This window comes from Marmota flaviventris, chromosome 2 (assembly GCF_047511675.1).
Source record: "Marmota flaviventris isolate mMarFla1 chromosome 2, mMarFla1.hap1, whole genome shotgun sequence".
Lineage (NCBI taxonomy): Eukaryota > Metazoa > Chordata > Mammalia > Rodentia > Sciuridae > Marmota > Marmota flaviventris.
The window spans coordinates 164,370,751-164,388,411 of NC_092499.1; the positions used below are offsets into that span (position 1 = coordinate 164,370,751).

The 17,661-nt window shown below is 33.3% G+C and overlaps 1 protein-coding gene and 1 pseudogene across 5 annotated transcripts in view; one reads left to right on the top strand and one right to left on the bottom strand.

Moving 5' to 3' along the window:
- Macrod2 (mono-ADP ribosylhydrolase 2) overlaps window positions 1–17,661 on the bottom strand; it is a 1,986,218-nt gene that overhangs the window by 1,699,839 nt on the left and 268,718 nt on the right. The window lies entirely within an intron of this gene.
- LOC114081085 (U2 spliceosomal RNA) lies at window positions 15,694–15,846 on the top strand (annotated as a pseudogene).

Sequence of the window (17,661 nt, forward strand, 5' to 3'; positions counted from 1 at the left end):
TTGCTATGGCTGGCCTTGAACTTGTGATTCTCCTGTATCAGTCTTGTCAATCACTGGGATTACAGATGTGCACCACTATGCCTGGCTCTTGCTCACATACTTCCCACCCAGAAACTTTTGTTAATACTGTAACTCTGACTGAAATATCTTTTACTCATGTCAAAATACTCAAAGTTTATCCACATTTCAAGTCCATGTTTCATACTCAAAATGCTTCATAAAGGATTTTAAAATTCCCTTGACTAAAGAGTCCTCTTCTAGCACTTTTTCATTGCATTACATTATGTGAGTTATAATTATATGTCTCTGTACAAAAATCCTCTAGGGTAGATGAATGTTCTCTAACTCCAGTCTTTATTTTTATTTTATTTTATTTTTGTACTTGTAGATGGACAGCATGTCTTTTATTTTATTTGTTTATTTTCATGTAGTGCTGAGGATCAAACCCAGTGCCTCACATGTACAAGGCAAGCATTCTGCCACTGAGCTACAGCCCCAGCCCTTTAACTCTAGTCTTATCTAATGTTTGTCAAAGGAATAAGCAAATGAATAAATGAATGAGGAAAGGTTATTTCTGTGGACTCTTACTTGTTTTCCTTTTGGCAAACTTATACAAATAAATTAAACCAAAGAATCTTAAGAAGAATTAACAGAAAAGCAACTTAGACACAAAACCTTGTTTTTAAGAAATACAATAAATACACCAACTAATATGAATATGACCTTTTAGTTGATTTTTGAAAGTTTATTTTTCTCAGTTGTAATGTGTATTCTCAAATTAATTCTCAAGCAGCTGCACTAATAAGAATACACATCTTCTGCTTTAGAAACTCCTAAATGCCATTTCTCAGAGAGAATTACCTGAAGAGCTTGTTTAAAAATATAGTTAACCTGGCCTAACTCCTGAATTTCTGTCCCATTAGATCTGAGGTAGAATATTGGACACTCAGTCAGGTTTGGAGATAGTTGCTCTTTTTCATGCCAAGAGATCTCAAGGCAACTAACTCAGTTCTTTCTGTGCTCCCCTGTCTAGTTTAAGGCCCAGCTTAAGTCTCATGTTCCAAATCATTGCCTTCTCTTTTTTACATGTATTACTCAAAAACAGATAGCTATAGTGGTGACTAGGACTTTTCTCTTCACTATTTCACTTAGTTAGACCTTTCACTACCTATTTATCTGTATGTTCCTAGTGGGGGAAAACAAGTGAATTCTTTCTTCCATTCTATTTCCAGAGTATTAGGCAATTTTACCTACTTTAAATTAAATACATTATTTTTTATTTAGGTAAGAGAAAAAAATTAAACCTTGTAATCATTGAAATATATAACATGAGAAGCACTGAATGAGATGTTGGGTTTTTTATTTTTTATTATTTTTATTTTTATTTATTTTTTATTGGTTATTCAAAACATTACAAAACTCTTGACATATCATATTTCATACATTAGATTCAAGTGGATTATGAATTCCCATTTTTACCCCAAATACAGATTGCAGAATCACATCGGTTACACATCCACGTTTTTACATATTGCCATACTAGTGTCTGTTGTATTCTGCTATCTTTCCTGTCCTCTACTATCTCCCCTCCTCTCCCCTCCCCTCCCATCTTCTCTCTCTACCCCATCTACTGTAATTCATTTCTCTCCTTGTTTTTTTTTCCCATTCCCCTCATAACCTCTTATATGTAATTTTGTATAACAATGAGGGTCTCCTTCCATTTCCATGCAATCTCCCTTTTCTCTACCTTTCCCTCCCACCTCATGTCTCTGTTTAATGTTAATCTTTTCCTCCTGCTCTTTCTCCCTGCTCTGTTCTTAGTTGCTCTCATTATATCAAAGAAGACATTTGGCATTTGTTTTTTAGGGATTGGCTAGCTTCACTTAGGATAATCTGCTCTAGTGCCATCCATTTCCCTGCAAATTCCATGATTTTGTCATTTTTTAGTGCTGCGTAATACTCCATTGTGTATAAATGCCATGTTTTTTTTTAATCCATTCATCTATTGAAGGGCATCTGGGTTGGTTCCACAGTCTAACTATTGTGAATTGTGCTGCTATGAACATCGATGTGGCAGTATCCCTGTAGTACGCTCTTTTAAGGTCTTCAGGGAATAATCTGAGAAGGGCAATAGCTGGGTCAAATGGTGGTTCCATTCCCAGCTTTCCCAGGAATCTCCATACTGCTTTCCAAATTGGCCACACCAATTTGCAGTCCCACCAGCAATGTACAAGAGTACACTTTTCCCCACATCCTCGCCAGCACTTGTTGCTGTTTGACTTCATAATGGCTGCCAATCTTACTGGAGTGAGATGGTATCTTAGGGTGGTTTTGATTTGCATTTCTCTGACTGCTAGAGATGGTGAGCATTTTTTCATGTACTTGTTGATTGATTGTATGTCCTCCTCTGAGAAGTGGAGATGTTGGTTTTTTAAAAGTAAATACTTTATCATTGTAAGGCTAAACGGAGTACATGAAAGGAACACTGAAGGGCAGAAAACTTCCTGAGAAAGCATGTTTTAAACACAGAGGCTACACCCTTGTATTGTTCAGCTTCCTGCAGTGAGCAACAGTTACCTTTATAATATTTAAAATTAATAATAAATTCATTACCAAATGGCCCCTAAATAGAGATGATAGGTGTGGAGACTGATACATAATTTAGAATGGATATACTACTTGGATGTAATGAATCACTTTAGCATTCCAATATCCTGAGTCATCTGCGTGAATCCACAAGCATGGGGATAATAATTCTCACCACTCACACAATGATCTCTGAGATCTACACTGAATAGAAACCCCCAATCCAACTTGAGTCAGTCATGACTAATCCTGTTACAGTCAAGGATTCAAAGCAATTCTCTCACAGTCCTCTTTTATATGCTATTTCTCTGCTTAGGGCTGAAAGCTTCCTCTAGACTATTCTGTAAATATTGGTCAATATAAATATTCAGTTTGTTTATACTCCCCATGAGCTTTCTCTGTCAAGCAATAGACTAAAGAGTCAGGTAAAGTCTATTTCTCCTTAGGATAGATCATGTGCTGAAGTGGGAAATAAATGGTTAGTCAGAATTATTACTACATAGAGAGATAGTCATAATTTCTCAGTAAAAGTTTTGAAGTCATTAGACTGGCAAATATCATACTCCCTCCCCTGAGTCAGGAAACAGCATGTTCTTTCTGATTGTGTTGAAATTGAACCAAAGGGTGATTTCAAGCTCCTTGAAAAACTCACACACTGTAAAGTAAAAATGAAGGACTATTGGAAAGAGGAGAGGGAAAAAGAGTTAAGATTGGGTTCATCCTCACAGTGTTAAGAAGCCAATATATCTAGTAGGAGATGTTGAGCTGAAGAAACTAGTTCCTGCCTCATCGAGTGATTGCACTACGGTAAGGTTAGGACAAGACAGTGTAGTCCTGAGGCTAGCCAACAGATGAGGAACTCAAGGAAGTATCCTGCAAGAGTTAGTAAAAAATAACAATAACTTCCAAATAAAAGCTTATTTTCCTCTCACATTAAGAAGTCAGGAGTAGATAATCCTCCATGGCTGGTTGGATAACTTTAATAAATCCTCAGAATTCCAGATTTCCTCATCTTACTCCTTGCATAGCCAAACCTAGCTACAAGAAAAGCTAGGTAATAAAGCCTTTTTCCTACCATATATACAAGTAATAATGAGTTATTCTATTTCTTAGGTGAAAAGGAGAAAGATATTAGCTGACAGAAAGCAATATCTGCATGTGATATACAAACTCTTAAGAAGAATCACATGGTTCCTACTTCTTTCTGTTTACACTAATATAATCCTCTCCTTTGAGTAGGGACAGCACTTACAGCTTGATTGTAAGAAATAGAATGTGGAAAATATGACAGGATAGAGATGATTAGCATATATAATTATATTACATAAAGTTGTAGCATTTTGTGTTTTAGGAGTCTTTCTCTCTTCCAAGAATGTCTAAGAGGAAGCAAGCAATCATGTTGGTGAATTTTTTTCAGCAACAAACTGAGGAGTCCTCTAAGGAGCTGAGGGTAGCCTTCAATCAACAGCAAAAAATAAAGCTCTCAGTCCAACAACCACAAATAACTGAATGCTGCCAACAACCATAAGAGCAAGAAAGCAGACCCTTTCCATGTTGAGCCTCTAAAAGAAAATCTAGCTCTGGATAAAACTCTGATTGAAGCCATGTGAGACCCTGGGCCAAGCTATGCCCAGACCCTTGACATACCAAGAAACTAAGTTAATAAATGTATACCGTATTAAATTAATAAAGTTGTGATATTTTATGCAGTAACAGAAAACTAACATACTAACACTGAAAGCAACTGAGAGATGATCAAATTACTACAAAAAATCTTAACTTAGTACCTAAAATATACTATTTGATAAGTATAGGCTATCATCATCATCATCATCATCACTACCATCATCACCATCAAAATCATCATAATTTCCTAATCCTGGATTCCTCCAATTTTGCCATCATCTACCCTAGCAATTTAGCAGCAGGGAACAAAATCTAATAGGGCAAATAGCTCTTCTAGACATATCACTTCTAGACTTCTTGGAAGCACCCAACTTTAAAATCTAATTGGAGTTGAATTTCCATTATTACTGCACTGGTGATTCTTGTATATCCATCTGCCACTCCATTCTAAGAACCTGCCTCTCAAGGACACAACAATCTCTTGGTCATGCCTCATTGGGAAAGAATTGAAGAAAATAAGATAGAATACACTACTCTAGGGGTTCGGTTCAGAACTGCAGGCAAGTCTACAGAAAATAGATATCATTTTGTGGAGTCAGGCTGAGGATAAAAAGAAACAATTAGCTAGAGGTTAAGTGGCAAAACAATTGCTAGAAGCCTAAGGTTAAAATGTCATGGGATATTAGTAAAATATTGGAAGAATTATGTGAGAGCAAAAGTTACAAATTGCTTTGAAATCTAAATCTATGCATTTTAATACAATGTAGCAGAACCAATCTGAGTATTTGGTTAATATTCTAGCACATGACAAGAATACCAGGAGGAATTTTAAACATGTTTAAAACGAGAGTATAAAAAAATAAAGAAACTTTCAGAATATTTCCAGAGAAAGCTTTTATAAGGCCATACAAACCCTGAGCTATTTTAGATGATAATGTGTTAAGGCAAATTAACATCCCCTATATCAAGCAAAGATTTCAAAGCTAAGCCATTACATATAATGGAGTGAGGCAGAAAAATGAAATCTACTCTATGAAGTATATAAAACAAATAGAAATTGCTGTTATGAGACACTATAAAATAGTCAATAATTCAAAAGATGATTAAAAATAAACAACATATTAGTAAAAAAACCTGGCAGAGGCAACATTCTAATAATGGATTTTGGTTTTTGGCTTATAGCAGCTCAAGGATCTTAGAGGGAATTCAAACAGAATAGCTATTATGCCAAAAATCTAACGTAGTTTTTGGTTAAGTTTATTTTTACATTTAAAAAACTCAGGTAAAACCATATATTTTTAAGAAGAAAAAAGTACTCAAAAGTAATGAAAACTAAAGTCCACAGATATTAAAAATAAAAAAAGATATCTCTCCAAGAAGTACACTGGTGTTAATTGGTAGAAGATATCAGAAGTTATTTAATTTTTAAATTCTTGGAATCAAATTTTTTTCTTCCTTATTTGATTCATACTCCTGTTCTACAAACATAGTAAGTTAACTTCCCAAATTCTAGCCAATATATAAGAAAATATTTTAACATTGTTCCTGAGTAAAAATTTCCATTCCTACAGAATTGGGTTTCACCTTTTTCCCCCCATAATATGTCCCTATTTTTAACAACAGTGATAATATAATAATAAGGTCACTATCCCAACGTTTCTCTCCAGTATAGTCAGCTTTGTACAAAAGATACATGATTCTAATAACACTACAGAGAACACTAAGCCTCATAAAGTATCTCTGGTCATTGTGGGAGGGGCTGAATGAGAAAATATAATTATTAGTGACTGTAAGCCAATCAATACCACTCTGGGAAACATTTTGGCAATGGTGGCTTAATAATGTCATCTATAACCAAAAGTCATGAAATGTTACCTTCCTGTAAAATAATAGATAGATGAAAGAAGAAAAAGGAAGGGAGAAAAGTAAAGTTTTTAAAGGTTTCTTTCTCAAGGTATAGTTTTTTTTTATTTGTTGGCTTTCTCCCTTTCCATTCAGAATGACGTGTGTTCATGATCAAAAAAATTTTTCATAATGGAGTGAATTATGTGTCAATGAAGTTTATGAACTTAAAATATGAACACTGCAGGGTAACCAAATAGAGTTTGAAGGGTTTCTTCATTTCTCTTTGTTTCCTTTTCCTTGTTTTGGTGTTTGTTTGTTTGGTACTAGGGAACAAACCCAAAGTGGCAAGGCTTGCACATGCTAAGCTAGGGCTCTTCCACTGAGCTATATACATCCTGAGCCCAGCATTCTTTTTAAGATAAAAAGGGGAAAAGGGTATGTCCACAATACAATAGAGATAATGTAGGCTTCACTGATAATCATGGAGTTACAAATAGCAGACACCTTTTAACATGTTCATTTTTGGTGACTTCTAAGAATTTAGTTTTTCACAGTTTTTGTAATCAATATGTAAACAAGCTTATCTGGTGTCATATAATCAAGAGTTTGTTGTTGTAACAATATCTTTTCAATACTATAAAAAATTTTTGATACAATAGTTTCCCTGAGGGAGACTTCAGTTAATATACCAGCATCCAAAGGGAAATTAGAATAGACAATTCAGACTTTATAGATGAAGTCAAGGCATATTTTTGGATCTGAAGATGCTGACATGTTACTAATAATATAAACATGTTGTCTCATTAATCCTCATTATGGTTTGGATCTGGAATATCCCACAAGAACTCATGCAGCACGGTTCAGAGTTAAGGACTGGGGAAAGGGATTAAATCATAATAATCATCATTAATCCTCCTTGTCAGTGGATTAATTAATTTGAGCTGAATGGACTACTTGGAGGAGGGACTTACTTGGAGAAATTGGATCATTGGGGCAGGTCTTAGAAGGATTTATCTTGCCCCTGTTCTCTCTCTCTCTCTCTCTTTCTCTCTCTCTCTCTCTGAACTAAGCAGTTTTCCTCTGCCATGACACTCTGCCTCACCTCAGGTTCCCCCCAAATGAAGCCAGTTGACCATGGACTGAGACTTCTGAAACTGTGAGTCACCATAAACTTTCTTCCTCAAAGTTTTTCTTGTCAGGTATTTTGGTCACAGGAACAAAAAGCTGACTAATACACTCCTTAATCTTACACTGAACTAGAGTTGATCTGAAATCTTCCAAATTCAGTTCTTTCTTATTCTCATGCTTTTCTTTGTTCCTTCTATCTTGGATGCTATTCTGCACTATCTTTGTCTTTCAAAACATTATTCATCCATCTTTTAATGTCCAGATCAGTGCCAGTTTTTCATGGTGTCCTCATCATAATCATCCCACTAAAAGTAATACTGTTCATGAAATAGAATCTATTTGAAGAAATAACCTTAATGAATTCCAATGGCACCACTTCATACATTATACCTTGTATCTTGACTATTTCTTCTTTATATGCTTTATTTTTTTAAAAAAAAATACTTTTTAGTTGTTGATGGACCTTTATTTTATTTACTTATTTATATGTAATGTTGAGAATCAAACCCAGTGCCTTACACATGCAAGGCAAGCATTCTATCTCTGAGCTACAACTCCAACCCCCATATGCCTTCTTTTGAGGGTAAGGTTGAATATAACTGTATTTCCACCATAGGAACAAGGACAGTGCCTTGCAAATTACTTGGAGAAAGCTGACAAATGTTTATTGAATAAGCTAACCAATTAATGAATGAAGGGTGGATAATTAGAGAAGAGGTAATAGCTCAATTGTGCAGTAAATGCACTAAAAATTCAAAGAAAGAGAGATAACTCATGTTAAAATAGTCTGGCAGGGCATCATAGATCATGAGCTAAGGACTGAAAAATGGGAAGAAGTTTGTAAAGAATATTTTAGATACTGGCACGAACATGGTGCATTGAGTCAGGGACAAAATAACACAAAGTCAAAGTAAAAAAATCTAGTCTGTCCTCTAGAATGTAACCTTTCCCAAATTCTACGATATAAACTTTATGAGGTTATTTATCGGTAATGTACAGATTTTTATCATTCTAGTAAAAACTCTCTTGGGGCTGGGGATGTGGCTCAAGCGGTAGTGCGCTTGCCTGGCATGCGTGCGGCCAGGGTTCGATCCTCAGCACCACATACAAAGATGTTGTGTCCTCCGAAAACTAAAACATAAATATTAAAAAAAAAAATTCTCTTTCTCCCTCCCTCCCTCCCTCTCTCTCTCTCTAGAAAAAAAAAAAAAAAAAGTAAAAAAAACTCTCCAAAATGGACTGGCAACCAAAATGAATCAGTTAAAAAAAAATCTAGCTAGGCCAAAATAGAACCAAGGGAAATATGCAGCATTCATAGAATTTAATAAACGTACTTGGTTTGCAACAGGCATTTAAAAAGTATTATGCAATTTAGAACAATGTATGAATCACAAGGGTTGCTCCTTTTTATACTCAATAGGGTCTGAGGGTGTGGCAGCTGGCTCATATCTAATCTGGAAACTCATCCTAATGAGAGTTTAGTTGCCAGTAAAAATTTTGCTTCATGATGCTTCATGATTCTACATTTTCCTTTCAAGAACACTTAAAACTCACATCTTGGATTTTCAGATGTGACTAAAATAGCCAGAGGGATCCTGAAGGACACCGATTATACCATAGTAAGATAATTTGCTGTTTCAAATGGTAATGGTGACCAATTATGCTTTGGTACTGCAAATATGGAGGTGACAGTAGTGCTCTGAAGAAATTTTGTACACTGAGTTCCAAGTTTTATAGTGTCTTTCCACCAATATTTTGAAACAAATTTAGCGTTAAGCTTTTCAATATGCTGAGCTGTCAATCAAGTTTCAGTTTCCAGGTGTTGCTCTTTTAAGAAAGCATAGTGCTTTACTTACCCTGATTGGTAACAGCAAGTATGTCCACCCTAACACTTCCAATAACAATCTACAGATACTTTGTCATTTTGCAATGGAGAAAAAGCTTAATTTTCTATATAGCATGAATAAGCCTTTAAGAAATCAATTTCTAATGCAGAGTAATACTCCATTGTGTATAAATGCCACATTTTTTTTATCCATTCATCCATTTATCAAGAACTATGTAATGTTTTGAACAGCCAACAATAAAAAATTTAAAAAAAATAAATAAATAAATAAAATAAAATGGTATCTTTAAGAAAATAAAATTGAAACTATGTATTTCAAGAAAATACTTGCAAAGTGAAATCCTAATAAAGAATTGCTTTTTAAAAAATAAAAAAAAAAAAGAAATCAATTTCAAAGCAGATTTCCAGAAGCAACTTCTAAGGGGAGCTGAAAGAATGATGTTTTAGCGTGCTTTGATACCTACCAAAATTCCCAAATTACATAAATGCTTAATAACAAATAAGCATTTTGCATACAACATTACCTTTCCTGGAAAACCTTAAATAAAATTCAAAAGGTACTTCATCAGTACTTTTAAGTTTAGAACATTTGAAAACTATTGCCTAAGTTTTAAAAATATTTTTTGCTCCCCCTTTTTTGGCATCCACATTAAGAAACACATTTCTATTTAATGTTTTGTGGATTTAACATCTTCCAAAGGATATTATAATTAAGTAACTACATGAATTAAGTGCTGGTTTACTGTCTTATAATCACTGCCAACAGATAACCATTAAGGACAAAAATTAAGGCACTCTTGTAGAATAAACATTGAGAGGAAGTGGAGATGTTTATCCTAAAACAACAGACTGATATTGAGACAGACACAATATTCTTTCTATATTACACTTTTTATATCATATTGAAAGAAATTGTTCTTAGGTAATTGAATATCAACAACAAAACCAAACTATAATGTTACAAATTAAAAGGGATGGGTAGATAATAAAAAGTCATAAGGAACCTGGTTCTCATTTGCATTAAAGTTACTGCATATGGCAATGAATCTTAAATAATTCAAACAAAAGTCCAATTAAGATGCTTTTAATTTCAAAGCAGAAGTTGCAACAGTATAAAAACAACATCTAATCATAATATTTACCAAGTTTCAACATGTTCATGGCATTCAAAATGTCAGAAAAGGTCATACAGTAGAATGTAGCTGTAAATTCTTTGCCACTCTTCCCATCCCCCCCCCAAAAAGGCTATTTCTATTGCCCTCAAATATAAGCACGCAATATTCTATGACTTTGAACATAGAAGAGTAAAGATTTGGTGAAGGAGGTGAGTGAGAGCAAGAAGAATAAATATTTAAATACCTGTATTTGATCTTTTATTTCTTTGATCCAGAATAATTAGCTATTAAAATCAATTTGAATTGATTTTTCAATATTAATAAAAAATGAAAAAACCCAACAGTCCATTCATGCATCTAAAATGATAAGTTATCATATCAAGCAATTTTTTTCAACAAATTATTAGAACAATTGCATTTAAAAAAATGTTGACATGTCCTATAATTTCTTTTGCAATAGAATGTGAGGAAAATAACACTATAACTTCTGTAGCTGTGCTATTAATACTACCACTTCTAATTTTCTTACTAGGGTTATTTCTTTTTGGAAACTAGCTACCATTGCTATGAGAACCTTAGGCTATGTAGAGAGATCATACTAAAGATAGTTAAGGCAATGATTAGCCGAGCACCAGTATACTACCAACTCCAACTGCCAGCCATGTGAGTGAGCCATCTTCGACTTCCCAGCTCAGTCTAGCATTGGAATAATAACAGCCAAGTCAACCCAACTTAGAGATTTCAGATTATATATTCAACTAACTTTTAAGAATGATTATGAATATCAGGTTTTGATATCATATCAAAGAAAAAAATCCATAATTATTTAAATAATCTATTTTAACACTCTTCCCTTTCCAACTATCTATCTGGGTAAGGTCATATCTTCTTATATATTTCAACCAAAACAACACATTGCAATAGACTGACTGCAGAGCAAACATGAGAATCCAATTATTCTCTTTTAACCAAATATCAAAGAAATCTGTAGTGGGGCACACAGTAGTACACATCTGTAATCCTAGCTACTCAGGAGGCTAAGGCAGGGGGATGGCAAGTTCAAGCCCAGCCTGCACAACTTAGCAAGACCTCATCCCAAAATAAAATAGTAAGAAGGTAGTTCAGTGGCAGATGTTTGCCTAGCATGTGTGAATTCCTGGGTTTCATCCCCAGATCAAGAAGAAAAAGAAAAAAAGAAATCTTCAAAAAATGTAAAGCAATATATCATATACATTAATGATTTTGTTTGAAAATAGTTTTCTTCACAAAAATATATAATTTAAATAATAATTATAATGCATATTATATATACATTATATATAAGTACATATATATACATTATACAATGTATATATAATTTGTGTTAAAAATATACTAGTAGTAACTCCCCAGTTCTCCTACTACCTAGTCCCTAGCAATGACAAATCTACTTTCTATTTTCTATGTGTTTGCCAATTCTGGACATTTCATTTAAATGAAATCATATAATATGTGGCCTTTTGTGTCTGGCTTCTTTTACTTAGCATAATGTTTTCAAGACTTACCCATGTTGTAACATGTATGAGTAGTTAATTCCTTTTTGTGGCCAAATAATATTCTAATATATATATATATATATATATATATATATATATATATATATATTGCATTTTATTTATCCATTTATGACCTAATTGACCTTTGGGTTGTTTCTAATTTTTGGTTTATTTGAACAATTATGAACATTTATATATTAGATTTTGTGTGACTATCTTTGTAATTATCTTGGGTATAGACTAATACTGTTTTAAGTGAACTGATAAGTACATTAAGCATTTCCAAACTATAAATATCAGTTATAAAAGCTACATAAATTAAATCTCTTTAAGGGATCCCTCCAAATTTTTTTAAAAATATAATGGGTTCCTGAGACCAATAATGTAGAAAATGCTACTATACAGAAAATTTTTCCTACTCTTTCCTTTTCAAGGAAATATGAAAATGTAATATTTTTAAATTTTCTTTAAATTATTTATTCAAAGGAATTCTGATTTCACTTTTGGCTCTTACAAAATTTTCTATCTTTTTAAAACAATATTCTTAGTTGTAGATGTACCCAATACCTTTATTTTATTTATTTATGTGGCACTGAGGATCAAACCCAGTACCTCACGTATGTGAGGCAAATGCTCTACCACTGAGCTACAACCCCAGCCCAAATTCTGCTATCTTGACAGATTTATGTCCCAACCTATTTTTAAAGAGAAATAATGATTAACCACTACAATAAAATCATCTAACAGAGGGTAAATACCATGATAGCATATGGAAGATATTTTTTCTATAAAGATGCAAAAAAGGGTGAAATGTTATATTACTTTTTATAAACTTCTAGATATTTCTAAAAATATCAAACTTTTTAAAATACACATGTTCCTCAATTCTATGACCTAAATGGGCTCCTGTGCAAATTCTCAGAACTTTGTGATAATTTCCTTGGCCCTTTTTTACTTGGGGAAGACATTTCTGGTCCTGTAAAGCTAACTTCTATCAAAGTTCTAAAAGTTGGCATTTCTCTACCTTCTACCCATTTTTCACAGAATACTCTTTTCATTAGGCATTTCACAATTGTAATTCTTGAACCAGTATTTTATATTCAGTCTAAGAAAAAGCTTCAAATATCCTAAACACGATCAGCACATGTATCTTCCAAAAGATACTAGACTCATAAATTTCTAAAGCAAATTCATTATCTTTAAATGACTACACATGTCAAAATTGTTATATTCTCTGACCCATGATTATATATCTGTTTCTCATTTCTGAATTTCTCCAAATTTAAAAAGCAATTCATATAGTCAACCAAATTCCTAAAGGATTTAGATCACATTTTTCTGTGTAGGATAAAGTTCTATACAGCATTGGAAATAGAAAAGATACTATAAGATATTTAATTATCCATCCATTATTAAAGGACTATATTCAATAATAAACATTTTTCTAAGGTAATAGTTTACCCTTTCTTGAGAATTGAAAATGAAATTCTTTCACTGGATGACTGTTCAATGAAGTGGGATAGAAATTTCCTTCTGACAGTCGATTTTAATTTTCTCAAAGGTCACCCAATTATTCCTGATTGAATCCCCTTGTGACACACTAATTTAGAAATGTTTCCTCATTAGTGCCAACATCTTCCAAGTTCTGGGAGACCTTCAAGTATTACATCATTCATTTAAAATGTGGATTCAAACAGGAAAAAGAAAATCTAGGTTTTTAGATTATAATTTTGTTTTACATACATGTATCCTGTAAAAGAGACAGTGTGTATATTCAAAAGTTAGTAGGGTAGCATGAAAAGTCAAATGCTTTGGAGTTCAAATGTTGCCTCTGTCTCTTATCAGCTGAAGAACCACAAAGAAGTTATTGGGGCTCTATTAGACTCACATTTCTCATCTGCAAAAGTAGAAGCAACATCAACTATCAAAAAGGAAGTAGTTTTCCTGATAAAATAAAGGGATCTGTATATTGCTATATTTTATCAAAGTTGTTACAATGATCATCAGAGTAAACATCAACTTAAGGTAACATAGATCCAATAAGAAATCCATTACAATCTAGAATAGAAAAGCTATTACATAACTCCACTAAGGGCAAGCATAATGGTAATGGAAGAAAAGGTATGATTTTCATAGACGCACAATGGCCAATAAAATACCCCTAGTTTCTTTGCTGCTGTTGTTGTTGTTACGTTGTTATTGTTAATTCTTTTTTTTTTTTTTTTTTTTTTTTTTTGCTTAAGGAAGAAGAGGAGAAACAATAACCTGTGAGAAGGGAACCATTTTCCACTTCACTGTAAGAGACCTGGTAGGGAAATTACTTTTGCTGAAACTACCAAATTTTTAACTCTTATTCAGTGCAGCAGCCTTTAGCTCCTCCTGTGTCTAATGCTACCACAAGTATTAATCAGAATTATTTTTCTCAGACATCATTTTGATGTTCTTCCTGCCATGCCCAGATGTGTAGAAAGGCACAAAAGCCCCCTACTATCTAACAAAGACTCTTGTTCCAAGTTCTACCATACGGTACTACACCACTCCTTGTGAACTTTACATCACAACTGTATATTACAGTAAGAAAGACTCAGTTTAAGAGTGGATTCTTGCTTAAACTTCAGTATGTTTAAAACTACATGTAATAATAAATTATTAACTATAGCACCCTATTGTGCTACAGAACACTAAGACTTTCATATAACTGCACTTTTGTATATTTCAAAATAACCAGAAAAAAAGGATTTTGAATGTTCCCAACAGAAAGAAATAAATGCTTGAGGTAACGCATATGCTACTTCCTCTGATTTGATTATTACACATTATATACATGTGCCAAAATATTATACACCAGCCCAGAAACATGTACAATTCATGTATATCAATTTTAAAAAGAAAATATAAAAAATTCTAAAAAAAACCCTGAAAAATGTGTAACTCTGATTTAAAACTTTCTGATTATTTTTCTGATGTACTCACAGAACACAACATTAAATGTGATAGCCATTTATTAAAAATGGTAATACTTGGGAGTACTGATGCCCTCTAATACAATTACTGACTGATCTAAATCAATTAATGTGAAGCAAATTCCATTTCATTTCCTTAAGACTTAATTAGAGATCAAATTTATGTTATGCAAACATTTATTTATAGTAGTACCAATCAAATATTTTTTTCAAAAGCAATTAGATTACAAAAAAAACATACTGGGGAAAGGGAGATTACTGGACCATACAACACACAGTATTGTTCTCAAACAAGTACTCAAGTAGTGTAGTTTCATATATAGGCTAGATAGTCAATGCCAATTAATTCTAATTCTTTTAAAACTTAAGTATGGTCATTTATCTGCTGGTAGATTACCTATCTCTTTACTATAACCTAGCCAACTGTCAACAAATAGGGTAAATGTGTGTGTGGGGGGGTGTGTGTAAACAATACTTACTTTAATGAAATTATTAACTTTTTTGGAAACTGCTGAACACTGAACAAACTAATATTTAAAATCAATCTAAGAACAAATTTAAAGGAAAACAGATATGAAGATGCACTGCACTTTTCATTAACTATTATCAGTTTTCTCTAAACATTTCCTTACTCACTAACTCTGAATGCTCATACGGCATCTCATTTGTCTTATCCTGAAGATGGAAGACTGTCCCAAATATTTTTCCCTTCTCAGGGAAAACTAAGCATCAAGATGTCCTAAGAGACTAAGGCAGTATTTCAATGTAGAAAACACTACCTGTTTTTCTCTCTTCCCCCTCCTTTTATTTTTTAACCTACCTGATGCTGAATCCTGATGTAATTGGAAATATTTTAATTCATCCTATCAGCACTGCTTTCCTTCCTTCTATATGGAAGAATTAGAGAATGAGAAAAAAAATGCAGAAGACTAACATTACCTTCTTCCATTATATCCCATTACTCTTCTATCCTCATTTCTGGTTAGATGAATTTCTCTTTCTTTTCCTTATTTCTTTTTTTTTCTTCTTAGAGTATAATTCCTGGCACTATCGCTTCTCGGCCTTTTGGCTAAGATCAAGTGTAGTAAAGTGATGAAAAATAAATATTTTATAAATAAAAGAATAAACAGAAGTGAATCAATAGTCTCCATCCTTTTCTTTGATGCAAGATCTTCCAACCCACCATGTTTAGTTAACCACCAGATTCTTAGTTAAGCTATTAAGATACTACTTACCCTCCCAAAACCATTAAACTAGTTCTTTGAAAACCATTTTCCGAGTTTATATATCTTAAACATCATTTTGAGCATATTCATTCAAGAAGTTCTTTCTTGAGCATCTTTTGTCTACTCACAGTTTGTAGAAGATTTAACATAGTTTCGTGAGTATAATATATTTCTAACTGTACTCTAAATTCATACCACTCTATATAAGAGGTCCTCTCAATTTGAAATTATTACAAGCTGTCTCTTAAAAGGCTGTTTTGAAAGGAAGCTTCTTCAGAACCAAACAACAGCAATAAGGCTGTTGATAAGCAATAAAGGGAGAATCGCTGCTATTTGAGATTCAAGCTGAGAATGGATTCTCCAGATTGGGCAGAGACTCAGCCAATTCCTAATCCTTTCCAAATTTGCTAGCACAGAAGCTGAAACAGCCCTTGGATTTCCATCTTCTCTTAATGACCAGTGTGAGAGGCAGTTTCACAGGGAAACTATTGACACATGGGCCAGGGAGCCTGCATTTGAACCCCTTCCTGGATTATGAGGTTGCTTAACCTCTCTGTGTTTTGTTACCTCGTCTGCTGAAAGAGTTATTTTTTGTTCTTACCTAATCAATTTTTATGAAGACCACCATGAACTACTGTTTGGAATCTTCTTAAGAAATGTCAACTAAGTCTTTATTAAAATAAATTATATAGGGCTGGGATTGTAGCTCAGTAGTTGAGTGCTTGCCTCACATGTGTGAGGCACTGGGTTCGATCCTCAGCACCACATAAAATAAATTAATTAATAAATAAAATACACACACACACACACACACAAAAGAAAAAAAATCCCTTGAATCACACAGAAGGCTAGGCACAGTGCCTTGCCCAAAATAGTGCCTCATAAAAATTATTGATTTGATTGAATATGAGGTTTTCTCTCATATTAAAAAAATTCTTAGGTTAATTTTAGAGAGTTCCCAGAAATCAGGAATAAGGCAACTAAAGAAGGCTTCCATTGTCAACTTAGTACTTAATAATCATCAAAAATGATGAAAAGAATCCCTACATAAGAATCCACTGTAAGAAAAAAGGAGCCATTATCTATTATACTCCCTCCCAATTAGACTCTAATAAGGAGTCAAATGATTCTGTGTCAAAATCATCTCTCTGATTGAAATTAAATGGTGCTTATAGATAAATCTTAATAGATATCAGAATATACTTTATACTTTTAACTATTTGGGGAAAATACTGCCTTTTCAGTGACATTATATATAGATTAATGACATGTATAATAAAAGGAGTAATAAAGATATGAACAGTATGAAGAGAAGTGGAAAGGCCTTTACCATTTTTCTTTGGCCACATATGAAATTATCTGTCTTTGGGTACAAATAAACTTATCACTGCATTTCCTAATGTGCCCTACAGTTTCTAGGATGAAGAAAAGCTGAATAGTCTAAATTAAGAATTTATTCAAACTTAATGTCAGCAAGATGAATAGCAAATAATGATCCTAAATCCCAGGATGAATGTATTTTCCATCTCATAGCAAAAAACGTAAGCACCATTTTAAGAAAAGATTTTAGTTCTCTGTATCCTATGCCTGGGAGAAATTAGAGTTTCATTAAGAGTAAGTTTTGACCAAATTACATTGTTAGATTGTGTGCATGTTATGAATATATAACAATAAATCCCACCATTATGTACAGTTAAAATGTACCCCCAAAATATGGGGAAAAAATAAAGCTGGGGGTGGTGATGCATACCTGTAATCTTAGCAGCTGGGGAATACAGGAGGATGGCAAGT